The 14,708-nt window shown below is 46.9% G+C and overlaps 1 long non-coding RNA gene and 1 other non-coding gene across 3 annotated transcripts in view; both read left to right on the forward strand.

Moving 5' to 3' along the window:
• The window catches only part of LOC125157269 (uncharacterized), a 68,208-nt gene that overhangs the window by 40,825 nt on the left and 12,675 nt on the right, over window positions 1–14,708 (forward strand). Inside the window, exons 2-3 of one of the 2 annotated variants that reach the window (XR_007148937.1) lie at window positions 4,303–4,364; window positions 5,562–5,649. This is a non-coding gene — a long non-coding RNA (uncharacterized LOC125157269). The remainder of the gene's footprint in view (window positions 1–4,302; window positions 4,365–5,561; window positions 5,650–14,708) is intronic. The other variant, XR_007148938.1, reaches the window with a different exon arrangement.
• LOC125157957 (U6 spliceosomal RNA) lies at window positions 7,143–7,249 on the forward strand. Its single transcript, XR_007149097.1, has one exon. It is a non-coding gene; the product is annotated as a U6 spliceosomal RNA (small nuclear RNA).

Here is a 14,708-nt window from a genome sequence, read left to right on the forward strand (position 1 = left end):
TTAGCAGTGGGGTTCAACTCTCTTTGTACCACTCAGTAGCTAAGTGAAAGTTGTCCAGAAGCTTCTCTTTACACTGACCTCGTTTCGCTCTGCCTTTAACCTTCTTTCTGTGAGGCCAGTAAAGGTTAGGAGGCCTGGTCTTGGTCCCTTTCTTTCTGACGTCTGGAACTTAGAAGACAGCTTTCTGAAAATAAGTTGCTTCTGTTTCTGAAAATAAGTTCCTTTCTATTTTGCATACCGAAATAGAGTTGGTATCACTCCGTCCACTCCTGCTCACCCGTTTTTGTCCTTCCGCTAGCATCCCTAAAGCTCTTGGGTTTCAGGAGATGCTCAGAAAAGGTTAAACAAAAAAAAAGGGAAAAAAAACCCCGGGGGGTTGGGGAAGCTTGAAGTTGCTCTCACATTTTCCCACTCTCGGGATCAGACTCGTTAGATTTTCAGAGCATCCAAAGACTTTTCAACCAGACTTTCAACCACCTTGAATCACTTGCTTTTAGTTCACGTGTGCGCTGTGGACTGGATCGTGTTTTCCCCAAATTCAGGTGTTGAGGCCTTGTCTTACTTGTCATCTAGGGCCGCCACAACATACCACAGACTGGGTGGCTTTAAACAGTAGAAATGTATTTCTCACACTGCTGGAGTCTGCAAGTCTGTGATCAAGGTGCGAGCGTGATCAGCTTCTGGTGAATGCTCTCTCGTGGCTTGTAGGTGGCCGTCTGCTTGCGTGGCCACACACGGTGCAGGGGTGGGGGGAGGGGCGGAGGGAGAGAGAGCTTGAGCTTTCTGGTATCTCTTTCTTAAGGGCACTAATCACATCATGAGGGTGGGCACCCCACCCTTATGTCTTCATTAAACCTAATTCCCAAAGTCTCCATCTTCAAGTATCATCACATCGGGGATAAGGGCTTCAAAATACGAATTTAAAGGGGACACAGCTGGGGTGTGTGGGTGGCTCAGTTGATTAAGCGTCTGACTACGGCTCAGGTCATGATCTCATGGTCTGTGAGTTCGAGCCCCACGTCGGGCTCTGTGCTGGCAGCTCAGAGCCTGGAGCCTGCTTCTGATTCTGTGTCTCCCTCTCACTCTGTTCCTCCCCACTCACACTCTGTTTCTCTCTCAAAAGTAAAGAAACATGTAAAAAAAATTTTTTTAAATAAATAAAGAGGATAAAGGGGACACAGCAAGCCCTAACCCTCAATTGGTCTGTATTTGGATATAAGGCCTATAAGGAGTTAATTTAGGTTAAAAGAGGTCAAAGGATGGAGTCCTGATCCAATAGGATTATTATCTTTATAAGAAGATATAAAGATAATTTATATCTTTATATATATAAAGGGGCACCTGGGTGGCTCAGTCTATTAAGTGCCCGACTCTCAGTTTCAGCTGAGGTCATGATCTCATGGTTTTGTGAGTTCGAGCCCCATGTCAGGCTCTGTGTCAGCAGCACAGAACCTGCTTCGGATCTTCTATCCCTCCCCCATTCATGCTGTCTCTGTTTCTCTTAAAAATGAAGAAACTTTAGGGGCGCCTGGGTGGCGCAGTCGGTTGAGCGTCCGACTTCAGCCAGGTCACGATCTCGCACTCCGTGAGTTCGAGCCCCGCGTCGGGCTCTGGGCTGATGGCTCGGAGCCTGGAGCCTGTTTCCGATTCTGTGTCTCCCTCTCTCTCTGCCCCTCCCCCGTTCATGCTCTGTCTCTCTCTGTCCCAAAAAAATAAATAAACGTTGAAAAAAAAATTTAAAAAAAAAAAATGAAGAAACTTTAAAAAGAAAAAGATTAAAACAAAGGAAAAGGAGAGACATGGGAAAGTTTGATCTCTACACACACACACACACACACACACACACACGGAAGAAAGGACACGGTGGGAAAGCCCTCACCCCTCAGCTAAGTTCCTGTTCCTGCAGCTGTTAGTTGAGGGTGGAGGAGACGGTCATCTCCTGAGGGTAGAACAGTCTTGCCAGGCTGCTCATCCCAGACTGAGGAGAGACTAAAGAACGGGGAGAGGGGACATGTCTGGAGGCACAAAACCTTCTAGAACTGGTTCTCCACACCCTTTGTCATGCCCATTTGCCCAAACAAAATGGCAATAGACTCTATTTAAAAACCACATGGCAGGGACGCCTGGGTGGCACAGTTGGCTGAGTGTCTGATGCTCGATTTCAGGTCAGGTCGGGATCCCCAGGTCGTGAGATTGAGCTCCAAGTTGGGCTGTGCGCTGGGCATGGGTCTGCCTGGGATTCTCTCTCCCCTTCCCTCCGCCCCTCTCTTACTCATGGGCCCTCTCTGTCTCAAAAATGAATATTTTTAAAATATAAAAATAAAAGCAACATTGTGGTATGTGCATATGTCCAAACTCGTCGAAACGTATGCTTCAAATATGTGCGATTTTTATGACTGAGCATACTTCGGCGAAACTGAAAGAAAACAAAATTTTTGGCTCATTGGCAAATTTGGCGAGCTTTGGTGAATTAGTCATACGGTAAGGCGATCCTTCAAAGAATGGCCCGCTTGTTTGCTTGGTCGCTCTGTGACTTGGCTGTTGGTACAGTGAGTTGGCTTGGAGCCAAGTCCGTGACTTCTAGCACCAAGCAAATGAGGTGGGACCGTTATCCACTGAAAGATCCTCTTTATTTCTTTATTTTTATTTTTATTTTTTTTAATATGAGATTTATTGTCAGATTGGTTTCCATACAACACCCAGTGCTCATCCCAACAGGTGCCCTCCTCCATGCCCAGCACCCACCCTCCCCTCCCTCCCACCCCCCATCAACCCTCAGTTTGGTCTCAGGTTTTTTTTTTAATTTTTTTAAATGTTTATTTAATTCTGAGACAGAGAGACACAGAGCATGAGTGGGGGAGGGGCAGAGAGAGAGGGAGACACAGAATCCGAAGCAGGCTCCAGGCTCTGAGCTGTCAGCACAGAACCCGATGCAGGGCTTGAACTCACCAACTGGGAGATCATGACCTGAGCCAAAGTCATATGCTTAACCAACTGAACCATGCAGGTGCCCCTAATATTTGTCTTTCTATGGATAACTTATTTAACTTATAATGATACTCTCTAGTTCCATCCATTTTGTCGGGAACGAATGGTAAGATACCATTCTTTTTTGTGGATGATATATCACATATTTTTTCTAAGATTTTATTATTATTTTTTTACATTTATTTATTTTTGAGAGACAGAGAGAGACAGAGCATGAACGGGGGAGGGTCAGAGAGAGGGAGACACAGAATCCGAAGCAGGCTCCAGGCTCTGAGCTGTCAGCACAGAGCCCGATGCGGGGTTTGAACTCACAAAGCGTTAGATCATGACCTGAGCCGAAGTCGGTCGCTCAACCGACTGAGCCACCCAGGGGCCCCTTGTTCTCAGTTTTTAAGAGTCTTTTATGTTTTGGCTCCCTCCCTCTGTAACCTTTTTTTTTTCCTTCCCCTCCCCCATGGTCTTCTGTTAAGTTTCTCCAGATCCACATAAGAGTGAAAACATATGGTATCTGTCTTTCTCTGTATGGCTTATTTCACTTAGCGTCACACTCTCCAGTTCCATCCACGTTGCTACCTAAGGCCATATTTCATTCTTTCTCATTGCCAAGTAGTATTCCATTGTATATATAAACCACAATTTTTTTTTAATATATGAAATTTATTGTGAAATTGGTTTCCTAAACCACAATTTCTTTATCCATTCATCAGTTGATGGACATTTAGGCTCTTTCGATAATTTGGCCATTGTTGAAAGTGCTGCTGTAGAACTTCACGGAAAGCAGTGCTTTATCATGAGAATTCTGGGATTTTATCGTCACCTGGAGTTTCCCTTTTCATGACCTTTCCTAGTTCCTTTGTCCCTTTGCCTTCCTAACAACAGGCTAGCTGGGCAGAGCGGGCGGGAACTGTCAGGACTGTGGGAAAGTCTCGGGTCCGGGTGGTCAGCGGGGTGGCGGGAGGGGATGCACCGCAGGGCCTTGCCGTGCAGCACCGCTCTCCTAACAGTCCCTGATACCTGAGTGACCACATGTTTGCTGGGAGCTGCTACAGAAGCCTCGGAAGAAATCTTTCAGCCTGTGTTCCCCAGAGTTCCCAGAAGGAGAGTTTGTGCGTGCTGCTTAGTAACCATCTTCAACCAATGGAAAGTGGAACCGAAACATTTCTGCCTGCTTCTGCTCTGCCCCGGGGGTGGGGGGGGGGGGGTGGGGGGGGCGGGGAATGGGAGACTGTTGCAGGAAGGAGAGTACGGTCAGTCCCAGTATCTGAGTTCAGTAACAGGACCAGTCTATAGTGTTCATGCTCTGTTTCTTTCCAGCAGGAGGTGAGCCTTCAGGGCTGTGCCGAGATGAAGAGGAGAAGGGATAAGCCTCGCAGCTGGTATGTATTGGGGGTCCTAGCTGTTTGCCGGCCACTGGGTTAAGGGCTCAGTATGCGATAGGCCATTTACTTCTCACAACAGACATCAATAGTTTCATATTAAATTTCAGAAAACAGGGATGAAGAGCATTAACTTGGCCAAGACGCAAACCCAGAGCTTCTGTGCTTTTGCTTGGTTATTCCTAGATTCTGAGATCAGGGCCCCCGTTGGGTGCTTGGCGGTTTCCTTTAAAGCCAGAGGTACCTGGCTGGCTCAGTCGATAGAGCATGCGATGCTTGCTCTCGGGGTCATGAGTTCAAGCCCTGCATTGGGCAGGGAGCCTACTTTAAAAAAAAAAAAAAAGTCTATTTTTAAAAAAGGTTTATTTATTTTGAGAGAGAGAGGGAGAGAGAGAGAATCCCAAGCAGGCTCCGTGCTGTTAGCGCAGAGCCCAGCGTGGGGCTCAGTCTCACAAACTGTGAGATCGTGACTTGAGCCCAAGTCAAGAGTTAAATGCTTAACCGACTAGCCACCCAGGCACCCCCCCAAAAGTAAAGTCTATTAAAAAAACTTAAAGATACCTTTTATGAAACACAGCTGATGAGAGCATACTGTAACGATTATCAGTGCGGAATCAGGAGCAATTTACAAAGCGCTTTTTTTTTTTTTTTTTTAAAGTACGCTCCATGCCTAGTGTGGAGCCCAATGCAAGGCTTGAACTCACAACCCTGAGATCAAGACCGGAGCTGAGATCAAGAGTCAGACGCTTAACGGACCGAGCCACCCAGGCGCCCCATATGTAGTGCCTTTTTTTTCCCCTCAAATTTCCTTGCCTATAAAATGGAGATAGCAATAATGCCTATTGAATAGGACTTTTCTGAGGATTAAATCAAATAGTTCATTTTAAGATTGAGAACAGTACCTGGCACATTGTAGCCTTTGTCTTTGAGGTTTAGATGTTATTCCTGTTGTTTGTTAGTAGTAGAAGGAGTATAACTGATATTCTTTTAAATGGTCTTTGTTGGTGAAATAAAAAGATCACGATCTATGTCAGAACCCAATCTTACCATTTAGTCCGTGAAATCTCCACGCCTGGGAGCCCCTGCCCTTAACCACTGTGCTTTGTATGTGGAATGGTGGAATTCTCGTGTTGAAACGTCTGGTCTCAGTCCCAACAAAGAAAGGAGAGTACTTCACTAAATGTCCTCTCTGTTCAGGAAGAAATGCTGAGCTCGCTGCCCGGAGGACACCACACCCCCCTGGGACTGCCTCGCAGAGACTGCGCTGCGGAGGCGGCCTAGAGAGGTAAGAACAGGGGAGGGGGGGGGGGGAGGTGTGGAAGGCAGTGTGGCTCCCCGGGGAGAAGACGCACTTTGAACTCCGAGGGTTTCAGACCCCAGATCTGCCACCTACTGGCTTTGTGACTGCAGCTGAGGCGTCATCTGTACCATGGCTCTTTTTTTTTTTTTTTTTTAATTTTTTTTTTTCAACGTTTATTTATTTTTGGGACAGAGAGAGACAGAGCATGAATGGGGGAGGGGCAGAGAGAGAGGGAGACACAGAATCGGAAACAGGCTCCAGGCCCTGAGCCATCAGCCCAGAGCCTGACGCGGGGCTCGAACTCACGGACCGCGAGATCATGACCTGGCTGAAGTCGGACGCTTAACTGACTGCGCCACCCAGGCGCCCCTGTACCATGGCTCTTAATGGGAGTTCACAAGGCCGAAAACCAGGCGAAATGAAGATTCATGCATGTGGAGTACCCAGAACGGGGCCTGGCGTGCCGTAGGTCTAAAGTAAACATTAGTCAGCCTAGTCATGACGATTAAGAGACTGCCCACAACAGACAGAATAAAGAAGTAGGGACACTGGAAGGGGCCCACGTTGGAACCAGAAGGCTTATATAAACAATTTGCTGTCCTCCCAAAATGCCCCGTGGCTTCTGCTGCCGTCTCCTGACACCCACGGCCCAGGTGCCCCGTGCGATCCTCTGACTCTTGCTGATGGACTTGCTACCACGTTATACAAGCATTTGGGTTCCAACGTGGACCATTGGTCCTTCTCTTTAGCTCCTGACACCCCGGCCGAAATTGGTGGGTGGATCACATTAAGTGGACAGAGGGACTATGAGAAAGCCAGGGAAGCGATTCCCTCACCAGCGTTTACTGTTCTCTGCCGCGTGGAGCTGAAGTTGTCAGAGACTCTGCAAACTCAGTTGCACCCAGTGACTGTTCTCAGATCTAAGCAGAGCCCTGGTGCCAGCGGACAGCCTGCTGTGCGTTGTGCTGTTGAGACTCCTGCTTCCTCTAAGAAAGGATGTCGAGCTCTTTGAGATTGCTGTGTCCAGGGATCTGAGGAGACCTTAGTAACTTGACCAGTTTGCCTCCGTGATGAAAGAGGTAATCTTGGTAAACTTGAGGGAAGGCGGCTCCTACCGAGGTGCTTCGCTACGACCCCCTCCTCCAGAGCGCCTTGACGGTAGCCACTTGCCTCAAGAGGAGGAAGAAGGGAGAGATGAGAGGGTAGGAATACCAGAGACCCTCTTCTTCCTCAGCCGGGTACTCTTTGGGCTCTGACAGACTTGGCCCACATGTGATGAGTACGCTTAATAAAAAACTCATGTGCAGCAGCCTCGCAGAAGGTGTGGAGGCTCCGTAACCCACCCCGGTTGTCCCTGGGTCTACAGTGAGGGAATAGGAGCCATATGTGATGAGATTGTTCACCAGACAAAGATTTTTAGGTTTGTACATGCTGCTCCCGCATGTACAAATTATCAAACCCAATTAAACCTCCACCCAGTGCTCGCTTCGGCAGCACATAGACTAAAATTGGAATGTTACGGAGAAGATTAGCATGGCCCCTGCACAAAGATGACACACAAATTCGTGAAGCGTTCCATATTGTTTTAGTCAGAGAAAGACAAATATCACACGACTTCACTCATGTGAGGACTTTAAGAGACAAAACAGATGAACATAAAAGAAGGGAAACAAAAATAATATAAAAACAGGGAGGGGGACAAAACAGAAGAGACTCATAAATATGGGGAACAAACTGAGGGTTACTGGAGGGGTCGTGGGAGGGGGGATGGGCTAAGTGGGTAAGGGGGCACTAAGGAATCTACTCCTGAAATCATTGTTGCCCGATATGCTAACTAACTTGGATGTAAATTAAACAATTAATTAAGAAAAAACCTCCACCCAGTGAAACCTCAAATGTGGTTAGGTCAGTTGGTCAACAACAAACACAGTCTGGATCTTTACTGAGAAATGTCTGGGCACTGAAAAAGTGGCTGCTGCAAAAATAGGAAAGGCTTTTACCAAAGATCGCTCTGGGCCCGGTCACTCAGTCCTCAAAGGAGGAGATTGGTCTGCTGCCCGCTAAGGAACTCTGGGCCGGTACCGGGTCCTGGGGGACTTGATAGATGGTCCCACTATGGTCTGTATGGTGATGGCCCTCTGCCTCTCCTGGTGAATCAGGAGATGAATCAGAGAGCCCTGCGTCTTAGTGTCTTAGTTCAGGACAGAATTATTGGCCTGCTATTGGGTTTTGGTGGACACTGAGCACATGATCGATGGCTGTGAAGTAATCTTAAGACCAGAAATCCCACTCGTATCACAGATCTAGCAGATATCTCAAATCACCTGGTGGAGGTGGTTCCAGAGTCTTCCGAACTAAAGTACAAATGGTACATACTGGGATGAACAAAACTCAGCCCAGATGAGGTCTCTTAACTCCAAGATAATATCACAGGAGCATCCGTTTGGTTCCCTGATGTATTGCCCAAGGAGCCGCTGCCCCCACTGGCCCAGTGAGGACCCACGTGTGAAGGCTTCCTGGACCACAATGGGCCTGGCTCACTGTCCGCTCCTCCTGGTTAACTCCTAACCAGCAGGAACGGGGTGCAGCTGCCATCCAGGCTGAGGGAGACCTCTCCCCTGGCCGGGTGCGGTAAAGGTTGCTCAGTATAACGGGCAGAGCTTCGTGCAGGGTGAATGGCTGGCTATCCAGGCCACCTCAACAAAGGAGGCTTGCTGTGTTTCCACCGACTGATGTAATGTGGCTAATGGCCTTGACATTTTTTCAGGCCTCTGGCAAGACTCAGATTGGCGTGTGGAGCGAGCCTCCCCGTGGGGGCAAGGCATTTGGGTAAAAATCAGTTCTGCTTCTTGGGATTCATGTGGATGCTCGCCAGAAAGACCCCTACGCTGACAAGGGGGAACATCACAAACGAGCAGACTGTGCCGGTCAACTAAACATGGAGACTGAAGTGTCTCATTTACTCCAGAGCAGGCAGATGTGCCTCTGGGGTCCACAGGAGGATGGCCGGGTGGGAATTCAGTGTAGGGAAGGAAAATTTCTTTCTCTGCTGCCCTTCAAGGTCTTCCAGCAAGACTAAATTAAATTTCATAAGACAGATTAATGGGAGAAAAAGCCAGTGTCATTATGTGGGCACAGAGGCCCAGTAATGAAATTGAGACATCAAGAAATGACCAAGGCAGGCAGTATTTCTACTATTTAGACAAAGAGACAAGAAACGTGTGAGGAATTGACAGGATAAAGAAAGCAGGTGTTAGGAACTTTAATTAGTAGGGACTTCTGGGGCGCCTGGGTGGCTCAATCGGTTGAGTGCTGACTTCAGCTCAGGTCCCGATTTCACAGCTCAGGAGTTCGAGCCCCGCGTCAGGCTCTGTGCTGACAGCTCGGAGCCTGGAGCCTGCTTCGGATTCTGTGCCTCCCTCTCTCCTCCTCCCCCATTCACTCTCAGTCTCTCTCTCTCTCTCTCTGCCTCAAAAATAAACATTTAAAAAAATTTTTAATTAGTAGGGAATTCTAAGCAGAATTTAGGCTGAGGTAGTAGATTAGGAAAAAACCCCAGGGTTTGTTTCTATAGCTTTCTCAGCTTTAAAGTCTCTATCTCTGGTCCTAACGATGTTTTTTTTGTTTTGTTTTGTTTTGTTTTTTTGTTTTGTTTTTACCTCTTAGGACAAGGAGGGTATTTTTCATAGGGGAGATTGGTTTCCTGCTTTCCTGGGGACAGGACGGTTTGAGTGTCCTCGCGTCGGCAGTTTCTTAACTTTTATGTTAAATTATCAGTATGCCAAAGTGGCACATTTCGGGGTGGCCTGTCCTTGGCCCCACGTCAGAAACCATCCTAGACCGGGCCTACGTGCATGGACTGCCACAGCTGTCAGAAGAAAACATAGGGAAGAAACTCCTTGATGTTGGTTCTGACAGTGATTTATTGCATGTAACACTGTAGCAGGGTTCTTGCACAGAGAGTCGGGACCCCGAGGCTTTTCTTTCCAGGAAGGAACTTTATTCGTGCCGGCACCGCTCAGTTGGGTTTGTACCCGAAGAACTGAGCCCCAAATGCCACGAGGCATAGTTTTTTATATATTTTTTACTTCTTTGTCTCCCATATATGGTTACACACAAACATGCAGTCTGATTAAGTGGTCTCATGTTACAAGGTCGTGAGGGATGTTGTCAAGTCCGCGTATAGCCAGGTTGCCTTGAGGGTTTTTTTCTTTCCTTAGGGAGGGGACCCTACCACACTCCCCGCTTTGGTGCTCAGACCCCTCTGTTTTGGGTCAAAGAGCATCATCTTGGTTTAGAGGTTTATATTTTTATAACGTCATTACATGAGTGGTCGTATTTTTTTAAATTATGGCCTCAGTGAGACTGGAGAGACTGTACAACCAGGGGAGCTAAGCAGGGTAGGATTAAGCAACCTTCCAGAATTAGGAGGAGGATAATTTTTATGAGAGTTTTGACCCCCCCCCAAAAAAGTTGAAAACCATCTTCCAAATAACTCCCTGGGGTTTTAACCATTCCAGGTCTGGACGGGGACATGAGCAATTCTTTTCATTTGATTTGTGATCTCTTCTATGACTTTTTAAATTATTGTTTACCTGTAGGCAGCAGTTGCCTAGGTTAAACTTTTTATAAACTTCTCCCTCCGAAGTAAGCAGGTGATCTAAGGCCAAGTGATTTTGATAGATAGCATTGTGTATTTTGGTTTTCTGCTTGGCTAGTAAGTTAAGAGCTCTGGCAGTTTTATTGGTTATAATTATTATAACCGCTTGCAGTCTGATGATGCGGTTTAGCATGTAAATGGGAGTGCGGTAGCCCCAGGACCCAACCTCTGCCCAGCTGGCAGGGCCATAATGCTGGATTATATGCTGCGGGGGGGCGGGGGGGGGGCGGCATTTATCATCTTTTTAATTGCCAATTTGTAAGGCACACCACTTTTTTTGTCTCCCTGTCCCCATGCACGTGGACTCCCAATTGTTTCCCTCTGGCAAGTGGGAGCAGGAAAAAAGATGGACGACGAGTTCCCAGCACCCATGACCGTGACCAGCCTGAGGGAAGTGCTGTATAGGCTGTCCTTCCACATATCCAGTCTAGTCCCCCTGCGGCCTGCCATTTGATGGCTGCGTGGACACTGTCCCAGGCCTCTCAGAGATGAGAGAAGTTAGACAGGGTGTGGGGATCTGGCTCAAGGTGATCTGAGGTCCCCCACCATTGGGTTTTCCAGGCGGTTGAGTTATAAAATCATTGGCCTAGGCATGTTAAGTTTTTAATAAAGATGACCATGAACTTTTTCCCCACCAGGCAAGACGGTTTTTCCCAATAATTGCGCTTTGGGGGAGCCAATCCCCGGTAGTGGTACTGGGGTATTTTGTTTTACTATAAGGTTTGTGAGGATCTAATTTTCTAGTCTCTTATGGCCATTGTTTCCCCATGTCGGTACCACGAAGTATCCTATCCCCCAAAGGAAGGTGAGTGCTAACAGAAACCCCTCACCACACTTCCAGCCAGCCGGGGCGGCGTCTACCTATCCTATGGCAAAGAGTAGAGCAAGAATCACACTAACAGTGACAGACAAGGGGCGGCAGTGCATCACAGTAAGGAAACAGATACAGAAAACAAGGACAGTCTGTTTGTTCCACCGGACCGTCGATTCCCCAAGCTTCTGCCGTGCGTAGACTGGTCAGCTTCCGGAGTGACTGAAGCAGGGCTGCAGTGTCCCCAGGCCTCTGGAGCTGCAGATTGCTTCTTCCGTACGGTCAGCTTGCACGGCACCCGTGGATCAGGAACGCACTCCCAGTTTCGAGATGCCGGCTTCACTCTGCCGTGATGAATCCGGGGACCCACCTCTGTTACCTTTACTGCAGTAGGGGTGGACAGAATGACAGTGATCGGGCCCCTCCGGAGGGGTTTTAGGGGTTGGGCGTTCCACTCCTTTATCCATATTGCGTCTCCTGGTTTAAAAGGATGAGCGTCTGTGGTCAGACTCGCAGGTAATCGCTCCCTAACCCAGCGGTGAAAGGTGGTTAGGGTAGAGCCAAGGGCCCCGCCATCTGTTGCCTTAAGGTTAGACTGCCCATCTCATTTAGACGCCCCCCACATGCCGTTGATAATGGGGGGACGGCACCCATAAAGGATTTTATAAAGGGAGAACCCCGTCTGCCTCTTCAGCCTCCCGCCTGCAGCTGCAGTCTGCCCCCCCGAAGGTCCCTTACCTCCCCCTGCCTAATGTTACCCCTTTCCCTAGTCATTCCTCCCCTGGAACAGGGCCTGTAACTGCTGTTAGGGAACAGGGACGATGACCGCTCTGACTTCTTCAAGCTGAGAAGGGACGGTGTGGGGGCACAGCAGTTAGAGTCTGCCCGAGGGTCGGTCCAGTGGCCCACGGTATGGTTCTACAGGGAGGCTGGCAGGCATGAGGCGGCATAAACATTAGCAGGCACCAAGAGAAAAACGTCAAGGTTATACTCGCCAACGAGGTGGCATCTTAAGATGATGTCCCCAGTTTCCAAACCTGTCAGACAATCCAGGAGAGACCCTGCTTTGTAAATAACGTACGTCAGGGCATCTCTCATAACCCAGGTGATGGAGGAGCGGGAGCAGTAAGTAGTCCGTGGTGGCTCTGCTTCCAAGAGTTCGGCCCTAACTTAATTTAAAAAAATGTTTTTTCAAGCATCTAATGCTTGTGAGGTGTTATTTAGAGTTTTGCTGAGTATAAGCAGACGGTCTGCTTTATTTTGGGGTGTAAAACTTTTCCAAGAGCTAGGAGTTCTAGAGAAAGCGTCAAGGCAGCCATTTACCATTATTCATTTGCAAATTTTTAGGTAAGCCAAACCTGGGTATTATTTTATAAAGCAGAACTTGTATTACTTTTCGTGCCTTTTCTGTCTTGGAGGAGAAGGCCTTTACTCCATTCGTAAAAGTATCAATCCGTACCCACAGATGTTGGGATTCCTCTGACCTTGGCACATGAGCGAAACCCACTTGTTAGTCTTTCCTGGACAGTCTCCAGTTCCTGGATTGCCTGGGAGAGCAAGCTTGTGGTTGAAAGGATGGTTTTTAAGACATACTTCACAAGCTGATACTACTTGGCATAACTGTCCTTGACAGATTTTTTTTCCAGCAAACATCCTTTGGGCCATTTGATAAGTTTTGTCCCTCCTTAAACGAAAGGCCTAATGTTGTGTTCTAATGATCTTTTTTCAAGCTCTGTGAGCTTGGTAATAGTAATTGCCCTGCTCTGTTTGTAACCATTTCACGGGAGGGAGACAGTGTCTAGGAGTCAGACCCCAGTTTATTTTGGGGGGGAGAGTAGGTGGGATTGAGTCTCCGTTAGTAATTGATGTAGCAGGGAAACTGTTTTCCTGAACCCTGGTATCTACAGCCTAAATGAGATGGGCAGTCTAACCCTAAGGCAATATCCAGTAATTTTCCAAAACTCATAATACAATTGTTTATTTGTTCTGGAATTAGTAGTCCTGTAGTCTCTGATTTAGTGATAACGTCCCTTCCTAGCAAGGGAGTAAGGCTGTCTGGTATTATCAAGAAAGAATGAGAAAAAATTTCCCGTATGTATCCCAGGGGCTGAGAGAAAAGCTTAGAAGTTTTCCGGAGATGCCTCTAATCGTCATGCTGCGTTTGGACGGTTGGCCTGGAGAGGAAAGGAGGACAGAAAAGGTAGCTCTGGTGTTAAGAAGGAAATCAGCCAGTTTTCCTTCTATACTTAGAGTTACCCGAGGCTCTGGGTTTCTGATAGACAGTTGGTTTAGGGGAGCCACCGTGAAGAGCCCGAGGCCCTGTCAGTCCCTTCCAGGGACATTGGTTATCTGAGCCCTCACAGATAGAGGTCTCCGAGGGCATTCAGATCTCCAGTCACTGTCTCCACACAAGGGGCACGGCTTATGAGGTTTTCGTTTTGGTTGTCCCCTCTGAGGGCATGCTCATTTTAGTGCTCTGAACAGCCATATAAATGGCACTTGGTGCCAGGACCTCCGGAAGTCCAGTCTGACACAACTAAGGCCTCAGATTTTTTTAAGCCTGCTTTTCTGTTTGTGTGGGTTTTTTTATTCTTATTCTCCTCTTGATCTTGGTTGTAATATACTCAATTGGCAGCTCGTAAGAGCCCCTCCAGGGTCCCTTCCGGACCAACAGCCAGTTTTTACAGTTTTCTCTGAATATCTGGGGCCCATCAAGTGACAGATTTGTCTTTTAGAATCCTCTCAGCCTCAGGGTGTTAGGGGAGATAACCATATATTTAATGAGAGCCTCCCTTAACCTTTCCAGGAAGGCCACCGGGGTTTTATTTTGTATCTGAAGATAGTGGTGAGACCAGTGTAATTTAAAGGTTTACCTTAGACCTCCCGACCATATATAAAGTTTTTTTTTAAGATTTTTTTTTTTGGCATACTTTTAACAACTTTCCTTTGCTTTTAGATTTTGACCTAAGCCTTTTTTTTTTTAAACAACCAGTCTCATTTAGGACAAAATTCCTCCTTTTTTTTTTAACCTTTAACAAAAAAATATTTCCATTTCTTATATTTTTTATATATCTACTCCTTTACACGTAGAGTTGTTTTTAAATTTTATTCTTTTTTAAAAAATTTTATTCTTAACTACATTTAGCAGAATTTTAACTCTTAGAAACCTTAGTCTCCAGTGAAAACTAAGTAGTAACCAACTGTGAACTGTTACATTAGAATTTCTTAGATGGCAAACTTATGAATCAATTAAGCACAAAGCAGTTTTTCAACAGATCCAAATAGCCTTGGTATTTCCGCAACAAGTCAAAAGCACAGACCTGCATCTAGTAATTAGTGCTCTAGCCTCTTGTTAGATATCCAGTGAATTTAATCCCAATTTGTTATGCAAGCAAAAACTTCAATGTTTTAGATTACCAAAGACTTTGAAAGCTATCTTAACAATTACCCGTGAAAACTATGAGACAGATAAAGTTAACCATTACTTTAAGTCATCTTTTTGCTAACAAATTGGAACAGAGATAACATGAGCTTATTTGACCTTCAGCAAATCTAGGTAGAATAAAAGTTGTT

Source organism: Prionailurus viverrinus, chromosome X (genome assembly GCF_022837055.1).
Source record: "Prionailurus viverrinus isolate Anna chromosome X, UM_Priviv_1.0, whole genome shotgun sequence".
NCBI classification, from domain to species: domain Eukaryota; kingdom Metazoa; phylum Chordata; class Mammalia; order Carnivora; family Felidae; genus Prionailurus; species Prionailurus viverrinus.